The 20,914-nt window shown below is 39.9% G+C and overlaps 1 protein-coding gene across 3 annotated transcripts in view; it reads left to right on the top strand.

Moving 5' to 3' along the window:
- The first annotated feature begins 10,807 nt into the window (after window positions 1–10,807).
- st6galnac3 (ST6 (alpha-N-acetyl-neuraminyl-2,3-beta-galactosyl-1,3)-N-acetylgalactosaminide alpha-2,6-sialyltransferase 3) overlaps window positions 10,808–20,914 on the top strand; it is a 108,378-nt gene continuing 98,271 nt past the window's right edge. Inside the window, exons 1-3 of one of the 3 annotated variants that reach the window (XM_074652025.1) lie at window positions 10,808–11,180; window positions 13,627–13,733; window positions 14,633–14,728. The gene's annotated coding sequence lies outside the window, so the exon portion shown is untranslated. Of the gene's footprint in view, window positions 11,181–13,607; window positions 13,734–14,632; window positions 14,729–20,914 lie in introns of all 3 variants that reach the window. The other 2 variants (XM_074652026.1, XM_074652027.1) reach the window with 2 other exon arrangements.

Here is a 20,914-nt window from a genome sequence, read left to right as displayed (position 1 = left end):
CAGTCTGTCACAGTATGTGAAAAAAACTGAACTGGGGTTCTGTTGTAACCATAGAAATAGAATATATCTATTTATATATCCTATTTTATTTATGGCTGTAACTGTATGGTTGTAACAGGCTGGGTTATATTTTATGCATAGAGAGAGGGAGACTGAGTCAAAGCGCCACCTGCTGGCAGCAGAGAAAAATCTGTTGTACTGATTAATGTAGAAAATGAATATAGCGTTAGTTCTGTTTTAATGCATGACACAAAAATCATTGGTTAACATTATATGATGATATAACAGTTTTAAATGGTGTTTTAATTGCACTTCCACTCTCACAAAGCTATGGTAGTGGTTAGAAGGGAGCCAGCAAACTGGGGAAACTCTTGTGAGATTGTTAAAGTTAGGCATTGTCCTGCATTGACCTTGAATGGTTAAGGTTAGGCATTGACATACTTGTCAACCCTACTGATTTCCCCGGGAGACTCCCGTTTTTCATTGCCCTCTCCCGGTTTCCTCCCGGGGTCACACTTCTCCCGTTTTTCTCCCGATGATTTTCACACCTTTTCCCCTTTTCGTTATCTCAACCTGTTTCTGGCGCTGTACAGTGTGTATAATCCCTACTGTTTCCGACCGGACGACAAAACAGCTACACCAAATGTCGTTTCCTGGTGGAAGAGAGTTACTAATGTGTTGGCGTCTGAGTCGCATGGGACACCGACCCGGGTGATTTATACGTGTAAAAAGTTAGTCCCTTCAAGGTTTCAAGGTTGGCAAGTATGGGCATTGACCTTGAATAGCTAGGTTAGGATGGGTCATCAGGCAGCGAGTCTCGCGAGAGTTTTTTTTCAGATCTCAGATCAGATTTCGCAGTTTGTGGGCTCCCTTCAAGACACAACCCAAAGTTAAGTGCATGGTTAAGTCCCATGGGTTAATATAAGTGCCTTGAGTGTGGGGAAAACAACAATGCGCATGCTCAAAGCTGATTGGCCCGTTTCCCCGCTGCAGTCTGATTGGCTGTTTGCTAACTGCTGTCGTCATTGGCTGGTACTCGTAGTTGTGTCGATGTCAGCCGTTAGTAGCTAGCTAACTGTCGGTGTACTAGCTAACTGTCGGTGTACTAGCTAACTGCGGTTACCATGAATGATGTGAATTATCGTCTACAGCACAAGTTTCAAAGTCTGCCTTTTGAAGAAAAACGTGAGGTTAAACACCTCGGTGTCCACCAGCCGCGGGATATTGTTACGAACCAAACCTCTGGTGAAAATGATCACATTTAACGGAGTGGTCTCCAGGACAACAGGGCTAACTGCTAGCTGCTGCCTCTAGTGTGTGTTTATTATTCGGAAGGGACGGTAACGTTACCTGGTGAAGAACAGGCTGTCAGGATCTCAAGCATCTTTCTGAGAGGATTACCAATCATGGAAGCAGCAGGACAACAGCAGTAAAATCTGACAAACATAGCTACCCAAACTGACAGCACTAACAAACAGACAACAGACAACAGAGAACAGGTAGCTATGTGCTCAGTCTGGTTATTATCACCTGTGTTACACTGGAAATGTGATCTTCTTAGTATGCCAAGTTGTGTAATTTTCTGGTTTTGCATCTGTCCAAAGTTGTTGATGACCCATCATTTTCCCATATAAAACCCCTGTGTGTGTGTGTGTGTGTGTGTGTGTGTGTGTGTGTGTGTGTGTGTGTGTGTGTGTGTGTGTGTGTGTGTGTGTGTGTGTGTGTGTGTGTGTGAGAGAGATGAATGCAGTGGAAAGCTTGAATATTCATCTGAATTTAAAATGTCCAGATGCTTTTTACATGATACTTTAGTATCTTTCCATGTAGAGATTCTTTCTACAAAATCCAATTAAATGAGCCTCTGGCTGGTTTGAGTATATGCCACTAGATGGCAGCCTTACCATTCAAAATGCATTTATGTTTTGATGCAAACTGTGATATTTCCTCACCAATGATCCTGGTGAGAAACTGCCCAGATGATGGGTTGCTTGTGATGTGATTGCAAGCAAAAATGTAATTGCAGGTTTAATCCTCTGACATCAATGTCTCTTTTATAAAACCAATACAGTGAGATGTAAATAGTAAAGCTCTATGGTAAGTATAACTTTGAGTTACTTGTAAAACATATACAGTATACCTTTACTTAGGTCACTTGAAATACTTTTACATTTTCTCATGTATTTTACATCCTGCATCACATCCATGTTGAGGCTGTAGTAATAACGCTGGCACCCCAGAAATGCCACAGCTGATACTGTATGAGAAATTACGTTTCATAGCAGTGGCAGACTGTAATAATGGAGAGTAAAGATTGATGCACGCCTGAGAAATTAGAGGCTGGCAGCTCTCTCCTACATGTTTTCTTCCATGTATTAAAGATAAGAACTTCCCCTGTAATGTAAAGCCTGATAAGAAAATGACACCTTACCTGGAACAATTTCCAACAATGGCTTTCAGATAATGAATAATGAATTGCCACGCTAATGATCAAGTGATAACAGTAACTACGTGGAACATTATTATCTCCATGCACTAATTGCTTCTTCATGATAGTGAAAGACGAGGTTTGTTTTAATATTCTGATGTACTCCTGGATCCCTGCTCAGGGGTGGTTTTATAAACCTTTGAATGGGGGTGGGAGGTAGTAAGGATGAGTCTTTTTGTAGTTGTTTTGCATTTCTTATCTTCATAGTTGTTTGACTGACTTCCCAACAAGAAATGTTAACAATCAGCTCATACAGAGGCTCTAGTCCAGCGGCCGGACTTTTGTGGTTGTTTTAAGGGATGCACTGATAAAGGATATCAAGCTGGATCGGGGATCGTTGACAATGGCGCCGATTTATTCAATTCAATTCAATTTTTATATACTATCTATTATATACGGGAATTTTAATTCCTGTTTAAGTTTTGACCACGTTTTTGCTGCATTAAAAAGCTTTACACTTGAATTGAAATTCCTGTTCATTTTGAAGATTTTTGGAAAGTTGCTGGTGTGCGATTTATTATTTGAATAATAAATAACAATTCAGTGAATTTATATCTATGTATTTATTTGTTACATTTTGTTTTAGTTAAAGTGGCAGATGGCAGTATATTTTTGGCATCATTTGGCATAACCTTTCAGCATATTGTAATTCAAGTGTTCTGAGAGATAACTAGACTTCTGCACCTCCTCATGGCTCTGTTTTCAGACTTTAGAAAATCTAGCCCTTGACGGGAGACTTTGGCCAATCACAGGTCATTTCAGAGAGAGCATTCCTATTGGCAGTGCTCCGGTCATGTGACCAGAACTTGGTGTTCCTTCACAATGGCAGCGGCGTCACAAACTTTCTCATTTTACAGCTAAACCGTGCACTACAAGATGATTCTGAAAACATTTGAGGTGAGAAATAGGCATTTCAGTAACATAATATTGATTCATATTTGATCAGCGATGCCTAGTTTGACCGTTTGGTTGGAGTTCGCGAGTGATTGACAGACGGCTCTCATAGACATCAGATCAGCTCTGATTGGTTGTTTTCCTTCGGTCTGTGAAATCTTGCAGATGCCGTTAGGAACACCGGAGGACAAAGAGGCACATGATTTTTTTCAGGTTACCTGTTTCATATACTACTGTCACGATATAGCGACAGTTTTATAAAACCAACTTTTTTTAATCATATTTGCTCCAATCTCGTTGACTTCAGCTTTAAGAAAGCAATGTTTTAGTCAAGCCTGATATTGCCTTAAGCTGGGGACACACCAACCCGACATTAAAGAACTAGTGGCGACGAAGGCCGCCTGTTACACCCCCCCACGTCGCCTTTGTTTTGGCCGACAAGTTGCACCCGAACACACTGCAAGGACTACAGCTGACGGCTAGTTGGCACGTACGTTCTGCGCCTGCGTGAGAGGAAATAACTCTCCACACCAGCAGGCGGCGGTAGTCCGTATTAGTCATTCAAGAAGGAAAACGGGAAGACCAACGACTACGGATAATATACAAGCTGTTGTTATGATACCTACATGAAACAAAGCACCGTTTGCCAACCATTTTCACACCACTCTCGCTCTCCACTTAGCTTCATTCCAGATTGCCATGTCGCCGTGAAATTATCCGTGTATTGGAATGCTCATCATTCAGCATGTTTTTGTGGTCGTTTTGCGTCTCTGTGGTTGTTTTGCATCTCTTTGCGGTGGTATTGCATCTCGTTGTAGACAATTTGTATCCTGTGGTTGTTTTGCATCTTTGTAGTTATGTTGCGTTACATTGTTGTTGTGTTATATCTTTTTATGGTCGTTTTGCATCTCTTTGTGGTTGTTTTGCATCTCTGTGGTCGTTTTGCATCTCTGTGGTTGTTTTGCATCTCTTTGTAGTGGTTTTGCATCTCGTTGTAGACATTTTGTGTCTCTGTGATTGTTTTGCATCTTTGTAGTTATGTTGCGTCATGTTGTGGTTGTTTCTATGTCTTTCTGTGGTTGTTTTGCACCTCTTTGTGGTCATTTCACATCTCTTTTGTAGTCATTGTATATGCACTTTTGCCTTTTATTTGACAGTGTAGAGACAGAGACTGTAAATGATGAGAGACAGAGGGGTATGACATGCAACAAAGGTCCCAAGGCTGGAATCGTACCTGGGACATTGCGGCAATGTGGCACACACTGTAACCGCACGGCTACAAAGATGCTCCCCTTTGTGGTTGTTTTGTGTTTCTCTTCAGTTGTTTGATTGACTTTCCCACAAGAAATATTAAGTCACTTCATACAGAGTCCCTGGACCTGTATCTTTGTGGTCGTTTTGTGTCTCTTTATGGTCATTTTGCATCGCTCTGTCGTAATTTTGCATCTCTTTGGGGTGTTTTTGTCTCTCTGTAGTCATTTGATTTACTTTCGAACAAAAAATGTTAATTTCATACAGAGGCTCTGGTCCAGGGGCCCCTGGTCCTGCTGTACCCGGTAGGCCTGTTCAGTAATCCATCCATGATATTAACAAGCCAGCTACCTACCATCTTCTGACTCTGGTTGGGGGGGCGGCAACAGGGGCCAGTCAGATACCAGGGAGGGGGCCTATGCCACCCCTCTGGCCCCGCTTCTGTTCCTGCTACATGCATGTTTCATCATGTGATATTCTCAGTGCAGCTTGGAACTGCAAAAAATATAAAAATATATACTGGCAGCCCTGTGAGTTTTGTATTTATTTGTGTATTTATTTAGGCAATGGGGGAGCAATAATCTGTGGCCCCCCGGTGACTGGGCAGAGACAAACATGCTGGTTGTTAGGCTACTGAGAAACCCCACCGGCTCTCATTAGTGAGGAAGAGAGAGATGAAGAGAAAGACAGAAGGTGGGAGAGAGGAAAAAAGAAAAGTGTGAATGAGAGAGAGAAGCAGAGAGTGAGGGGAACTACAGACAGAGAAACAGAAGCAGAAAGATAGATGGATGGATCACAGCATTCACCTCTCAGTCTTGTTTGTCTGCAAGGAAAGCCACAACCCCTTTTTCCCTCCCTCTCCTCTTCTCAGTCTTGTCACCCTCTTGTTATCTCTCAGCACAAAATGCTGAGGATTAGTCCAGGCCACAGGGGCTGCAGCCAAATGCTGCTGAACCACAGGCACAGCAGACAATCATTTAATAAATGTTTAATTAAACCGCTGCAGTGTTGTGAGTGAATGTAGAGATGACTCACAAGTTTGGTGGAAAATGGAAATGCTTTTAAAACGTCTCCACAAGAGATTTGTGTTAAACCTTTCACCCAGTCTGTGGTTATTATCAGGGACTGGCATGTACCAATTTGCCCTCACCAGCTCTGGCAATGTGTGAATTTATAGCTCCCTACTCTGGCATGGACTGAAGACTTTAGTTTGGAGAAAGTTTCCCCAGAATTCATAATTTACCTCATGTCACTGTGGAGTTTTTCCACCCATCAAGTTACTACAGTTTCTGTTGACAGAGCAACAACTGCTCTGCTGGTGTGGCTGCTTTGGTCAGAGCTCTGCCGTCCTCTGACACACCTGTCACACGTTCAGGTGTAAATATAGACAGTGCTTTGGTAAAAAGTGGAAGAATGTAAGGTGATGTCTAAAATCTCAAAACCAAAACAACTCTACAAAACCAACTCTCAGCAGCAGTCTAGCTGACGAAAAACAATACCCCTATACTGCGCTCAAAACAAACTGATCACTGAGCTCTGCTGAGGCCTCATGGGCCTTCTGTCTGTTAGAGAAAACGCTGTCAGATATACCAGTTCATGTCAAAGATGAAGATTATATTGCAGTTTACTTCACAGCTTACTTTCAAGGAATAGTTCAACATTTTGGGAAATACATTTACTCGCTTTCTTGCAGAAAGTCAAATGAGAAGAACGACAAAGAGTATAGAAGCAAAGACACGAAACTCTGGTGCTTTTTTGACAACGGCCGCTAGATGGCGCTGCGGTAGCGCTGCCGCCATTTTGGACTGAAAATGACAATAAGTCCATAGCCATGAATGTATAAAGAGACGTCTGTAAATCAGAAGATAATTTTTTTTTAAGGTAAATCAACTTCCCAGTACAAACTCTTAAATAGCCCTCATTTAAATCATTATGTCCTTAAAGTTGTAAAAATTAACTAACAGAAGAATCCAGAGTTATTTTCCTCGGCATAATGAACGTGCTTCAGACCCACAGGACTGCACCGCCCTGTATGCTCATATGACATATCCGGTTCAACCAGCTTCCTGCTAGCTGTATGCCGCTGTAATAATGGATATATTGGCTGTAATTTATCACTTTTATTATCTTATAATACACCCATGGGCTGTATGCTGTAAGCCTGGACCGTGGTGGATGTATTAACGTCTCTGTTCCCAAACAACCGGCTATCGGCAAATAGCTAGTAGTGCTAGTACTAACAGACACAGTACAGTAAATAGTTATAATACTATGCATATTTATAATATTTTTATTGTTCAACACAGGCCATTTCGTTAGAGAAATATGACAATAGAATAGAAATAATTTTGTTTTACTTTTTTACGGCCCTTTGTAGTTTCACTGGCGTCCGGTAGTCGTTCAGTGAAAACTGAATAAGCTGCCTGCTGAGAACAAAAAACTACGCTATGATGGGAGCGGTGAGAGTGAACCTAAACCATAAAGGTGCGAGTCGGACAGCTAAACAATGAGCTGAAATCTGTAAACCAGAGGGGAGCTACAGATTCACATCTCTAGGAGCGACCCCTTTCACATTGTCTTGACATTGTTATTATAAAATTATGGATTATATTATTATAGATGCTTTCAAATAAACAGCCAACAATAATTTACACCTAAAGATTAATGAAGGAATCTGAACATTTTGATCCTAAAGAATTCTCTCTTGACAACCCTATGATGATGATCAATTTTTTTTACATCATAAATTAGAAATCAAGAGAGAAAGCATTGTTTTACCGCTGCTGGAAAACTTACTTTTTTCTGTCACTGCTGGGCTGTCAAGAGCTTGAAAAAGAATATATACTCTTGTAGTATGTACAGTATTTATAAAATCCACTGTAAGTGTTCACGGCACAGTATTATATTTTATTAATTAATTATCAACCATTGTTTTTCCAGGAGAACTCAACTGAGCTCTGTCAAACAACAACCAGCCTGCTGTTTGAGCCCTGAACAGCTCCTCTTACACTGTGGGGGGGGGGGGGTTAACTGACTTGCTCAAGGGCAACACAGAATTTGAAGTTTTGTGTTTTACTGAAAATACTGTATATAATATCTATTTTTAACAGTTATTGATACAGGTGGATTTCATGCTGAAATTTGAAGAAAGGTTTATTGTTGACCTTGACAACAGAAGCTGACAAAACAGTCGACCTCAAAGGGCTTTTAGTAGCTGTTCTGGAGCTTTGGGTCACATCACATGATCTTCAGTGGCAGATGGAGTTGTTGCTCAGTTGTCGTGGCATTGTTGTTGCACTTAAAGGACTTCTTGTCCATGTTGGCTTGAAGGTACAGTGTGTAGGATTTGGCAACATCTAGTGGTGTGGTTGCAGATTGCAGAGTGCAAAACCGTGGTGACGACATTCGCCTCGCTCAGAGGCCATCCTTACCATAATAACACTACTTAAACAGCAACGGAAGTCAGATGGCGGCTGACGGCTAACGAAAACGCAGCGATTCTGATTATACACTAGTGAAAACATATGAATATTATATTACATTTCTGCTAATAGATTCCCCGAAATGTTACAGACTGTTCCTTTAATAGATGATCACATGATATCACATCTGCATTTAGGTGTACCTAAACAAATCTTTTTTTAATATTTTTGTTTGTAATCTAAGGTACTGTGACTGCTATATGAATGAGGAAATACCCAATAGGTATTATTCACAAAACATTAACACAGTGGTGGAAGTCCTGCATTAAAAAAATCGTATTCAAGTAAAAGTACAGAAGTATTAGCATCAAAATGATCTACTTACAGTATTAAAAGTAAAAGTACTCATTATGCAAAATGCCCCCACTCAGAGTGTATGTATTCTGTGTTATTTATGCATTTATGTAAGCCACATTTCAATGTTATTAAGGTAGAGCTTATTTTAAGTACCTAATATAATGCTATGTAGTTTAATTTATAAGAAAACATAATATTTTTAAAGTAATCTGTTTTACATGTAAAATCTTGAATAGGAACCATTAACTACATAAATGTAGTGAAGTAAAAAGTGCAATATTTCCCTCTAAACTGTTGTGGAGTAGAAGTAGAAAGTAACAGAAAATGGAAATACTCAAGTGAAATAAAAGTACCTCAAAATTGTACTTAAGTATAGTACTTCAGTAAATGTACATTCCACCACTGCATTAATACAATAGTTAGTTAATTAGTTAGATATGTTATTTATTGTGTCAGCCCACACGGGCCTATAAGACACCAAACAATATATTAATGATGTCAATAATACAATTAAATAAAATACCATTGCTGTGGTGAAACATTTTTCAGACCTGAACATAACTTCTTAAATTACATTGCAAACAAAGAACTTCTGAGCTCATGAGATCATGACGGACATTTTACTAAAAAGCGTAGTCCTTAAATCATCATATAATGAGAGCTGACGCTCCTTTCTTTCCCATCAACACATCTAATCAGCAGGAAGCAGTAAAGCACAAATGCTGCACAGACAAACTGCATGGTGATGGTGACATTTATTAGAGGGTTTGTTTTCTAGAGATACTGTCAAAAAGACACAATAAAATGACCTTAAAGCTACTCGAGGGCAAAATAAACGTAACAGTATGAATATAAATTAAGCTTGTGTTTTAGGATGAACTATTACACACATTATCAAAATGACACGGCGTGCAAAAGGACACGTGGTGGTAATTATATTTCAATTTAGACTTCTTTTCAGTGGCAAGAGAGACAAATCTGTCATATTGAGTCAAGATGATTCATCCTGGTAAGCCTTCTTGGAAGCAGAGAAAGAACATGGGACAGCAGCTTATCCGCTGTTCCTGTAGCTGGAGGCAATCTGATGTGCGAGTACATCCTCTGTACAGAGTTGTAGTCTGAAATGCTCCACTGGTGAGTGCAAGTGCTGCTCGAGTTACACTTTATTCAAGTCACAGTGACACTATACCTGTTCTAGAAAGCGACTATTAGATTACTACTAAATTTTGAATAGTTCATTAAAAGCTAATCAAGATGTTAGTTACACGAGAGTGGAAAATAAAACTGTCAAAGTCAAATCATTTGCAAATTACCTTTTTTCCATTTCATTTCTTTTTTTCAAGAGTCTGCAGTTAGTTCACCTGTCTGTAATAGCAGAAGGACAAAGAGGACTGAATGGTGTACACGTTTTTAGACAGCATAGATTACAGCTGAAGAAAATGGAAAAAGTGACTCTAAAAGAGAGCGTTGGTGAGTTTTATGGACAAAACAAAGTTACACATAGCACTGCTCTGCTGGTAAATTTCCATGTGAGTTGTAGTTCTCTTCTGTTCTCACAAAGTAATCTTTTTTGTTTTTTATTTCTGTACTGTGCTGTAGTGGATGCTGATTTGTCTTAGAGTATGCTCCATAGCACTACTAGAGGTCAAACTCCACAGGATACCTGTAATCCAGTCAATCACAGGGCTGACATATAGATAGACAGCCAGCCATTCACCGCTCACATTCACACCTACGGGCGATTACAAATAGTGGATGTTTGTGGACTGCCGTTTTGAAGCCTTGAGTTTGGCATTTGGACCGTTTCTGTCAACATCTTGGTTTTTTGGAAGTTAAAGTGACACGAAGTACAATCGAACGCCGAATAAGACATTTATAGGCGACCAAAATGTTAAAATTAACGTTCATGAACTGAAAACACACTTTCAAAGGGTTAAAGTTGTGAGACGAAAACACAAACACCCAGACTGGACAACGCCGTGGTAGCGACCCGTCGATCACAAGGTAGCCACGCCCTAAAGCATCCCCTGCTTTATGGTCTATTTGACTCTAAATGGGACCATAATTTACTAAATGAACATCATGCTGTATTGATGAAGACTTGAAACTAGTGATTGAAACTATAAACTCATGTTTACAATGTTTACTGAGGTAATAAATCAAGTGAGAAGTAGGGTCATTTTCTCATAGACTTCTATACAATCAGACTTGTTTTTGCAACCAGAGGAGTCGCCCCCTACTGGCTGTTAGAAAGAATGCATGCAATGCAAGCACTTCGCATTGGCTTCACTTTTCAGACCACACCTGGAGGTTGCCCCCCCTTTCAACTGATTTAAACAAAGCTTGTAATGTTTATTATAGGATTATTGTGTGTATATAAACAGCAATGAACATCATTATTCTTTATTCTCAGCTCTCATCCTCTCTGAAAGACGTTGGTTATTTGGCATTAAGGTTTACATCCACTAACGTGATTATTTCTTTGAGTAAAAGTTTGACTAAAACTCCAATCTACAGATTTCCTGTTACCTCCCTCTCTTTCCATCTCTTTGTCTTCAACTCCAGACCAGTCTCATCCACGCTGACAGACTGTGAAGAGCAACTTGTTTCCATCAGCTGGGAACCTCCACCGGTGTCTTTGTGCGTGCGTCTATCAGCACAGGAGGAGGGTTTCAGGCATCATCACTCAGGCATCCTCTTACTGGGCTCACTGGACTAAAGCCTGGGAACCAGACCAACGATGACCATTCTCATCAGGCAAATGGACCCAGGTACTCTGAAACTGAAATCAGAGCCCTGCTTCACAGCGTGGTGTCCAGTATTTATAGACAAAAGCTCAGAGAGAAAAAGTACTGAAACGTCTCCGCTGTGCACATTTTTACATTTATTTTTTTTACTGATGAGAGAGAAAAACCCGTAATGAGGTGAACCTGGTGGCACTTTGTTTTCTTCAAGTTATGACTAATAACTCTACGGTCCACCTGTCTCTGTCTTCCAGCACTTTCACACATAAACTTTAAAATAAACACATTGCATTTTTTAACAGAATTATGGTTTGAACTTTTAATCTTTAACTACTTTTGTTTTCACACTTTTTCATCTCATAAGGGTAAATTAAGTTTCTGGTCCCTGCAGGTAGTTTTTATCAGATCTAATCTAGAGTCTAATCAGTGATGTTTATTAACTCATGTCTATATTTGTCTGAATCTTCAAAAATATGGACAAAGCAGAATTACACTGCCAAGCAAGAAGTTACCTGTGCAAAGTTTCTGTTTTAATCGTGTGCAATAAGTCCTTTTTAGCCATGCTAGTGATGTGGCTGTGGGGATGGCAGTGTTGGTCAGTCAGTCAGTCAGTCAGTCAGTCAGTCAGTCAGTCAGTCGGTTGTTCTCCCACTTTAGTCCCAACTGATATGTCTCAACAACTGTTGGATGGATTGCCATGAATTTTGGTTCACACATTTGTGTACCCCTGAGGATATATTGTTAAAACTGTCATTGTCTGGCTGTTCCTCATGCACCATCATCAGGTCAAAATTTGAATCATATTTTCCTTTTATTACCTGCTAAACAAATGATACTCCCATCAGTCTCAGCTGTACTTTGCATTTAGTGCTAATTAACAAATGTTAGCATGCTAACACGCTGAACTAAGATGGTGAACATAGTAAACATTATACCTGCTTAACATCTGCACATCAGCATTTTGCTCAAAACACTGAACCATTAGTGTGGCTGTAGACTCTTACGCTGTGTCCCAAATCCATACCACACACTAAATCCAAATAAGTGTCGTGAATGCCTTGAGTGTGCTGTTAATGGAGTTAATAAAGTTATGCACAAAGGAATTTAAGAAGCTGCTCAAAAAAGAAACATGCGAAAACAGGAAAACATATTGTGCATAATGGTAAAACAGCTTTGTGCATGTGAACACCCCAGAAAACAAAAAACAAAAATCCTTTAAAATCTTGGAAAAACATTTTTATTTGAAAATTTGTGATGTTTAGTGACACTCACACAAAGTGGCAGATTGACATGCATCAGCGCATGTATTGTATCATTTCCTCTTAGTATACTAAATTACCAAACGTTTTATACTAAGAAAATTACTATAGTATATATTGTATAGAATTAGTATCTTGTATGAATATAATATATGCAGTTTTAAAGGTAGAGTGAAGATACTGGCATCATATGAAACTAGAAAAACCTGATGACTCCATTGGCACCAACCATGTCATACTAGCTTGTCGAGAAGCAGTCTAAATAATGTTCCAAACCTACGCAAAATTTTGGTGAGGACCTCTGACCTCAAGATATGTGAATGAAAATGTTATGATTTTAACATATTTTTTATGCTAAATGCAGTACCTGTGAGGGTTTCTGGACAATATGTGTCATTGTAGTAAGAGGTACGGCACATTTTGAACCGATAACAAATGTGTGATCAATTTGTCACGATTAATTATGGACAATCATGCGATTTCTCGCGATTAAATATTTGAATCAATTGACAGCCCTAGCTGGAGGTAAACCTCTCAATGTGCACATGTGCTGCTAGGTGGAGGGTAAAGTTTTCTTTATCTTGAAGGCGTTGTGTTACGTTCCCCAGCTTTCCTGAGCCTGATAGCTCCTTATCACATCCAAAAAGGTGACGGTGTATTATTCCCCAGTCTCTTAATCATCCAGAGGTAATTTCAGATGCACAGTCTGCAGATGACCTTGACTTTCTCTTTTTGAGCGCACTCCTGAGAATTTAATCCGTGATGTGGCACTCTCAGAGTTTGAGGATTACTTTTTTCATGCTCTGTTTGAAAAGCTTTAAAAGAGGAGAGGGAGAGAGGGAGATTTGGTGATAACCCAGATAGAGCTATTGATTTGGTTAGAGGACCTGCTTCACACCTGGCAAGATTCGAGAGAAAATAACTGAGAAGTTTAATCAATGTGCCGACAGCTAATCAAAAGAAGTGAGGTGTACCAGCAGCAGCCTGTGGTTACCTGCTCTGAGTGTTTGAGTGTATGTTCCTCTTTCCACCGGCAAATGTTTGTACCTCGGTGGATTCATGCTTGTTTGTGTTCCAGTAATTACAGATGGTGTATATCAAATATATTCTGTGTTAGAAAAAAAGGAAAAACTCAGATTGGTTTCTTTCATTTGCAAACAAGACTGACATCTTGGAAAATGTCTATTTACTAAAGGTGTCCTGTCATCTGGCAGGCAGGCAGACTGCAGCTGAACTCAATTACAGCCTCCGTACAGACAGGCAAAACACAAAGGCAGCGTCTGAATAACATACCTGAGAAGACGGACAGGAGGTTTGCCAGGTTTGTATCACTTTTTCTTTTCTTTTCTAACAGTTTCTGTAAAAATATACAGAAAATCTGTATCATAATCCAAAATATTTCTAAAATACAGCCTAGTATCAAAAAAGGTTATATTGAAATATGTTGTTTGGTTGGCTGTGGGGCCAGATCTTGTGTCCGTGTCCTTGTTCTTTAAATGAGCTTATTGTCACGTCTCTGGCCTTGACTCCAGGAGTTTTTCAGTGTTCTGCTTCCCCTGGGTCTCCCCCTCCCCTGCCTGTGGGTGTGGCAGGGGCGCGGCTTCCTCATCAGGCACCTGGTCTCACTCTCCACTCTGCACTCTGCACCTGTCAACAATCACCTAATCAACCTACAGTACAAGAACACCAGCTTTCCTGCCAGTCCTCGCCAGATTGTTCTGCCTACCAGTTGGTATTTTCTCGGCCGCTCTGTATTCTACTTACCAGAGTTATTCTTATGTTTCCTAGTGCTTCTGATATCTAACCTTGTGTTCTCCTGTCTTCTGGATTCCAGTGCCAGCCTCCCATCGAGCCATCCTCACGCCGCCGCAGCTCATTCCTCCAGCTGCTCCACCCTGCTCAACAGCCTGCCTGTCCCCTGCCTTCTCCAGCGCCCTCACCACCTTTAATTATAATAAATCCACCTGACTTTCAACCACCATCCAGCTGTGTCTTTGTCTGCTTCTGGGTCCTAAACCAAAGCCCTCACACTTATACCATCTATTCAACCTCTTTCTGTGATAAATGCTATTTTGTCAAGACACTTTCAGCGAGGTGAAGGTACTGAAACATCCTTTCACATACCTCATCTCTGCATTCATACAGGTGGAATTGTTGGACCACGGACTGCCAACAGATCAGGGTCTACCACTGTAACCGTTTCTCTTTTATTTCATATAGTTGACAGTGAAGAGCGTCAGGCAGCGAGACCAGAGGACGACATGAAACGGAAGTCCCTGAATTCACAAGAGAGCTTAGAAAGTCCCGCCGTCTTCAGTAAGTTGACTCCATTTGGATTTAATATTGTTTGTTTCAATTTGAATTTTAGCCACTTGTAGCAAATTACACCAACTTTAAGCTTCAGATGGCCAGAAATGTATTTATAATTTATTCAGAGCATTAATATAGCAGCAAACAACAATTTGCTATATAAAATGCAAATGTAAATCAGTTTTTTTTGTCACACATTGTATTGTATACAGCATAGCACACAGTGACATTTAGTCTCTGCAGTAGGAGCAGTGGGCAGCGACTTTATAATGTCATATAGTAGTCATATAGTATAGCAGTTTTTGGGTTCTCTGTCTTACTCAAGGGCATCTCGGCAGTGCCCAGGAGGCACCTCTCCAGCTACTGCCCTTACTCACTCTGTGCGGGGAACCGGCGACCCTCTGATTCCCAAGCCAAGTCCCTATGGACTGAGCTACTGACGCTGGAGTTTAAAGGAGTAATGTCTACCTGAGCAGAGAATGAAGTCGCTCTCCCTCCGTGTGTGTTGTAATCCAAGCATTTCTGTGCTTTGTTGACATGCGTGACGTGCGCATTCTTTTTTCAGTCAGAGAATTTTCTTTTTTTCCCGTCATGATATCAATGTGCACGCGACACCAGTCTCAGGTAATCAGCCGGAAAGCAGACAGTCCTGGAGGCAAAGTAAAGTCAAAATCAAAACTAAAATTCGATTTATGTTGGTCGATTACTATAAGCAAATTATTTAAACAGCATTTGTATAGGAGTGATTCTGTCCCAAGCTTTTTGACAATGGCAACTCAGAATTTAAAAAAAACAAAACTTTTCTAGAGGGTTAATATACTTTTATAAAAACGTTTTTAAAGTTGAAATACAATAAATATATAAGAGAAATGAATAAACACTGGATTTCTAGAAGCATCTTAACTTGTAATGACCCTATAAGTTGTTTTTTGTTCAACGCTTTAATATTCACTATTACCTCTGTGTTTTGATTCACAGTGCTGTAAAGGACCTACTGTGCATGGCTAAGAGACCAATGTCACTAGTAATCAACAATTATATTTTTATTCAAAGAAGAGGGCACATTTAAAAAGCTTAAATCTTACTCTTAGATTGGCCATTTCTTCATTTTTTGTTAAAACAACAAAAAAACGAACAAAAATGAGCCAAGCCCTACCAACCACCTCAACATGTAGTTGATAAAGTATTCTCATACACCTGATACAGCAGTATACAAAATTAGGAGAGTGTAAAATATTAGCATTCACAGCAACATTATTATGCATTTGAAAGTGCTTGCCCTTTATCCAAACAGTTTCCAATGACGGCCAAAGATGTGTAACAAACCATCTGGCGGGTCAGGCTAGCTGTCCCCACCGCCGCAGCCTAAACGCACTATCCACATTCAAATGAATGTGAAAAATAAACGCCTTATCGGGTGTGTGAATGCAGCCTTAGTCCTGCAAAAACACATCTGATCCTGTCAGCCGGAGTCTTCCTGTGTGGTGTTTACATGTTCTCATTATGTCGGCTCCTGTTTCCTCTTGGTGCTCCGGTTTCCTCCCACAGTCCAAAGACATGTAGAAAGGGTGGATTGGTTACTCTGAATTGTCAGCAGTGTGAATGTGTTTTTCCAACCGTGTGACTGACAGCAACTTGACCCCTGAGAGGGCCTCTAGTCCTCCTATGACCTTGAACAGGATAACCACATATAGAAAATAGAAGCACAATCACATCTGTTTGCTGGAATTTCATATTGACTGTTTTTAAGATTATTACTGAAATGCAGTTGTAAAAATAAATAAAACTAATTTGGCTAACTCGTTGCTATTTCATGATTGAATGCAGTAAAGTTTCCTTATTCCAACCCCTTAAACCATAAATAATCTCAAAGAGCAGTACAGTTTCTATCAAGATCCCTGAAAAGTTTCCCAGACATCAGTTTTGTTCACTTTTTCGCAACAGTTTTTGCATTCAGGTGAATTCAGCACTAGATGAAAACACATATGTCTGCAGACCGGAGTTTATCTCTCTCTAAACTGTCTCCCCACCAGAGCAGATAACATAAATATTCTCAGATAGGAAACACAACTGACATCCTACAAGCACAGTAGCCTGAATGCAACCGTTTTTTCCCCTCATTTTTATCAGCATGACTGAAAGAAAAGATACATATTTACATGAAAGAGCAACACAGGGATAATGGATCCTTTTCATGAGCCCCAGTTTGTGCCTCATGTATCAGCAATACTGTATACATTCAGGTAACCATCGGTTACTCTAAAAGATGATTAACTGGCGATGTTTGGAAAAACCCAGAAGGTCGTTTAAAAACACCCCTCGCCATTCTTACAAGCTGCTGGTCCCCAGACGTCACTTTGAGAACCACTGCATCGGAAAATGTGTTTTGCACTAAAAAATATCAGATCAAATGGAAGGAGTTATCACAGCAGAGACGGCGTTGAAACTGGACATATATTTTTGGGTATTTGCAGGAGGACTCTTTTTTTTCAGTTTCCCCAAAGTAATATCTTATTTCCACAAATTCAGTTCTTGTTTTCCACACGATAATAACTTGTTTTCTCAACACATTGGTCTTTTTTTCACAAGAAAATATCAAAAAGTAGTATTGTTTGGAACATTGAACTTGTTCTAACTAGGGCTGTCAAAGTTAACGTGATATTAACGCAAATTCGTTTTAACTAATTTCTTTAATGCATTAAGACAACCTGCACATTTTGTTTGTAGCAGACTCCTTTATAAAGCTAGAGTGAAGATACTGGTATCATATGAAACTAGAAAACCTAAGGAATCCATTGGTACCAACCATGTCATACTAGCTTGTCGAGAAGGAGGCTAAATAACGCTCCAAACTTGCGCTAAATTTTGTCGAAAAAAAACTGGCATGGTCATTTTTTACCTCTGACCTCAAGATATGTGAATGAAAATGGGTTCTATGGGTACCCACGAGTCTCCCCTTTACAGACATGCCCACTTTATGATAATCACATGTAGTTTGGGGCAAGTCATAGTCAAGTCAGCACACTGACACACTGACAGCTGTTGTTGCCTGTTGGGCTGCAGTTTGCCATGTTATGATCTGAGCATATTTTTTTGCTAAATGCAGTACCTGTGAGGGTTTCTGGACAATATTTACCTCTGCCAAGATCGAAGGTTTGTTGGTTTGTTTGTCCGTTAGCAGAATTACTCCAAAGACTGCGATGGATTTGAATGAAATGTTTTGAAAGGGTGGGGTGTGGCACAATGAACAATCCATTCGATTTTGGTGGCGATCCGCATCATGATCTGGATTCAGGAATATTTTGAAGGATTCCGATCAACCCGAGCATTAAAACCACAGGGTGTAACACATGCGCAGTGTAACTGATGACGCGTGACCCTGCCTCCTTCTGACAGCAGAGAGATACGTGTGTGGATGTGTATGGAGAAGCTGCTGGCCGTCCGCGGTGAGAATGAAAAAAGCTGTAGATGGATCGGATGACAGACAACGTAGTGTAACGTTATACAGACATAACAAGGCTGCTGAATGAGAGAGGCATCCGGCAATACGTTACACGGAAACACATCGTGTTAATAATAAGCCGACCACCTCACGTAACTGCCAGCTGTGAGCTGTGATCTGTTTTTAAAGTCAGGCGTTGGCGGAGGTCTGCGCTCTCTAAGTGCAATTCTAGTTGTCATTGTTTTGTGTTGTTGATTGATTTCCAATAATAAATATATACATACATTTGCATAAAGTAGCATATTTGCCCACTCCCATGTTGATAAGAGTATTAAATACTTGACAAATCTGCCTTTAAGGTACATTTTGAACAGATAAAAAATGTGCGATTAATCGTGATTAAATGTTTAATCGATTGACAGCCCTAGTTCTAACATGATTTGTTCCCACACGAAATTGTATCCATTAAAATGCAATAATTTGTAAGAACATGTGGATCTTGCACCTAGAAATAACTTGTTCCACCAAGTTAACATCATGATCTCATTAATTTACTGTAAAATGTCATCAAGTAAGTTTTATTGATATAGCCCAATATCACGAATCACAAATTCTCCTTAGACCCTCACTTCAGATAAGGAAAAACTCCCCCCAAAAAAAAACTTTTAACAAGAAGAAAAGAGCAACAGAGGGGGAATTTCTCTCCCAGGATTGAAAGACGTGCAATAGATGTCGTTTCTACAGAATAACAAACAAGTAAAATTACAGTATAGACCAGGGGTCAGCAACCTTTACTATCAAAAGAGACATTTTAGGCAAAAAAATAAAATAATAATCTGTCTGGAGCCGCAAAACATTTGAGCATTGTGATGAAGGTAACACAGCCTATAGTCTAAGTTTATAGTATATACTGTAAGTTTAATGCAGTGAGGACCAAAGTGCAAATGTACGTCGGAGTATTAGGGCCACATTGAGGGAAAAAAAATCGGAGATTTCCAGAATAAAGTCAGAAGTTTACGAGAAAAGAAAATTCGTAATATTACGAGAATAAAGTCATAACTTTACGAGAAAAAAAGTCGTAATATTCCGACAATAAAGTCATAACTTTATGAGAAAAAATTTCGGAATAATACGAGAATAAAGTCATAACTTTACGAGAAAAAAAGAAAATGACACGTAAAATTACTACGACTTTTTTCTCTTAAAACTATGACTTTATTCTCGTAATATTTATAAATTTATTTTCTAAATCTCAGATTTATTTTTTTTCCTCAATGTGGCCCTAATACTCTGTCGTACCATAGACCTACAACAATGATAAATAAAAATGAAAATGTAAACAAAAGAACAGTTATTCATTTCCATTTTTAAAAATCCACAAGAAGCCACTGGAGAGGGTCTAAAGAGCTGCATGTGGCTCCGGAGCCGCAGGTTGCAGACCCCTGGTATAGACAATCAGGATGACAGAATTATAGATAGATTGTAAACATACAGACGTAGGCAAAGTTGTTGGTAACGTTCCGTTAAAGAGAGAAAAACCCACAATGGTCACTGAAATAACTTGAAACTGACAAAAGTAATAATAAATAAAAATTCACTGAAAATTAACTAATGAAAATCAGATATTGTTTTTGAATTATGGTTCAGCAGAATCATTTAAAAAAACAAACTAATGAAACTGGCCTAGACAAAAATGATGGTACTCTTAACTTAATATTTTGTTGCACAACCTTTTGAGGCAATCACTGCAATCAAGTGATTTCTGTAACTCTCAATGAGACTTCTGCACCTGTCGACAGGTATGTTGGCCCACTCCTCGTGAGCAAACTGCTCCAGCTGTCTCAGGTTTGAAGGGTGCCTTCTCCAGACTGCATGTTTCAGCTCCTTCCACAGATGTTCAATAGGATTTAGATCAGGGCTCATAGAAGGCCACTTCAGAATAGTCCAATGTTTTGTTCTTAGCCATTCTTGGGTGTTTTTAGCTGTGTTTTGGGTCATTATCCTGTTTGAGGACCCATGACCTGCAACTGAGACCAAGCTTTCTGACACTGGGCAGCACATTTCGCTCCAGAATGCCTTGATAGTCTTGAGATTTCATTGCACCCTGCACAGATTCAAGACACCCTGTGCCAGATGCAACAAAGCAGCCCCATAACATAACCGAGCCTCCTCCATGTTTCACATTAGGTACAGTGTTCTTTTCTTTGGATGCTTCATCTCTTCGTCTGTGAACATAGAGCTGATGTGACTTGCCAAAAAGCTCCAGTTTTGTCTCATCTGTCCAAAGGACATTCTCCCAGAAGCTTTGTGGCTTGTCAATATGCATTTTGGAAAATTCCAGTCTCGCTTTTTTATGATTTGGTGTCCTCCTCGGTTGTCTTCCATTAAGTCCACTTTGGCTCAAACAGTGACGGATGGTGCGATCTGACACTGATGTACCTTGACCTTGGAGTTCACCTCTAATCTCTTTGGAAGTTGTTCTGGGCTCTTTGGTTACCATTCGTATTATCCGTCTCTTCAATATGTCATCAATTTTCCTCTTGCGGCCACGTCCAGGGAGGTTGGCTACAGTCCCGTGGACCTTAAACTTCTGAATAATATGTGCAGCTGTAGTCACAGGAACATCAAGCTGCTTGGAGATGGTCTTATAGCCTTTACCTTTAACATGAAGGTCTATAAGGTCTGATCTCCTGAGACAACTCTCTCCTTAGCGTTCTGTGGTCCATGTTCAGTGTGGTACACACCATGAT

This window comes from Sebastes fasciatus, chromosome 11, assembly GCF_043250625.1.
Source record: "Sebastes fasciatus isolate fSebFas1 chromosome 11, fSebFas1.pri, whole genome shotgun sequence".
NCBI classification, from domain to species: domain Eukaryota; kingdom Metazoa; phylum Chordata; class Actinopteri; order Perciformes; family Sebastidae; genus Sebastes; species Sebastes fasciatus.
Note: the sequence above shows the minus strand (reverse complement) of the source record. Positions and strands in the feature narration are given on the sequence as shown.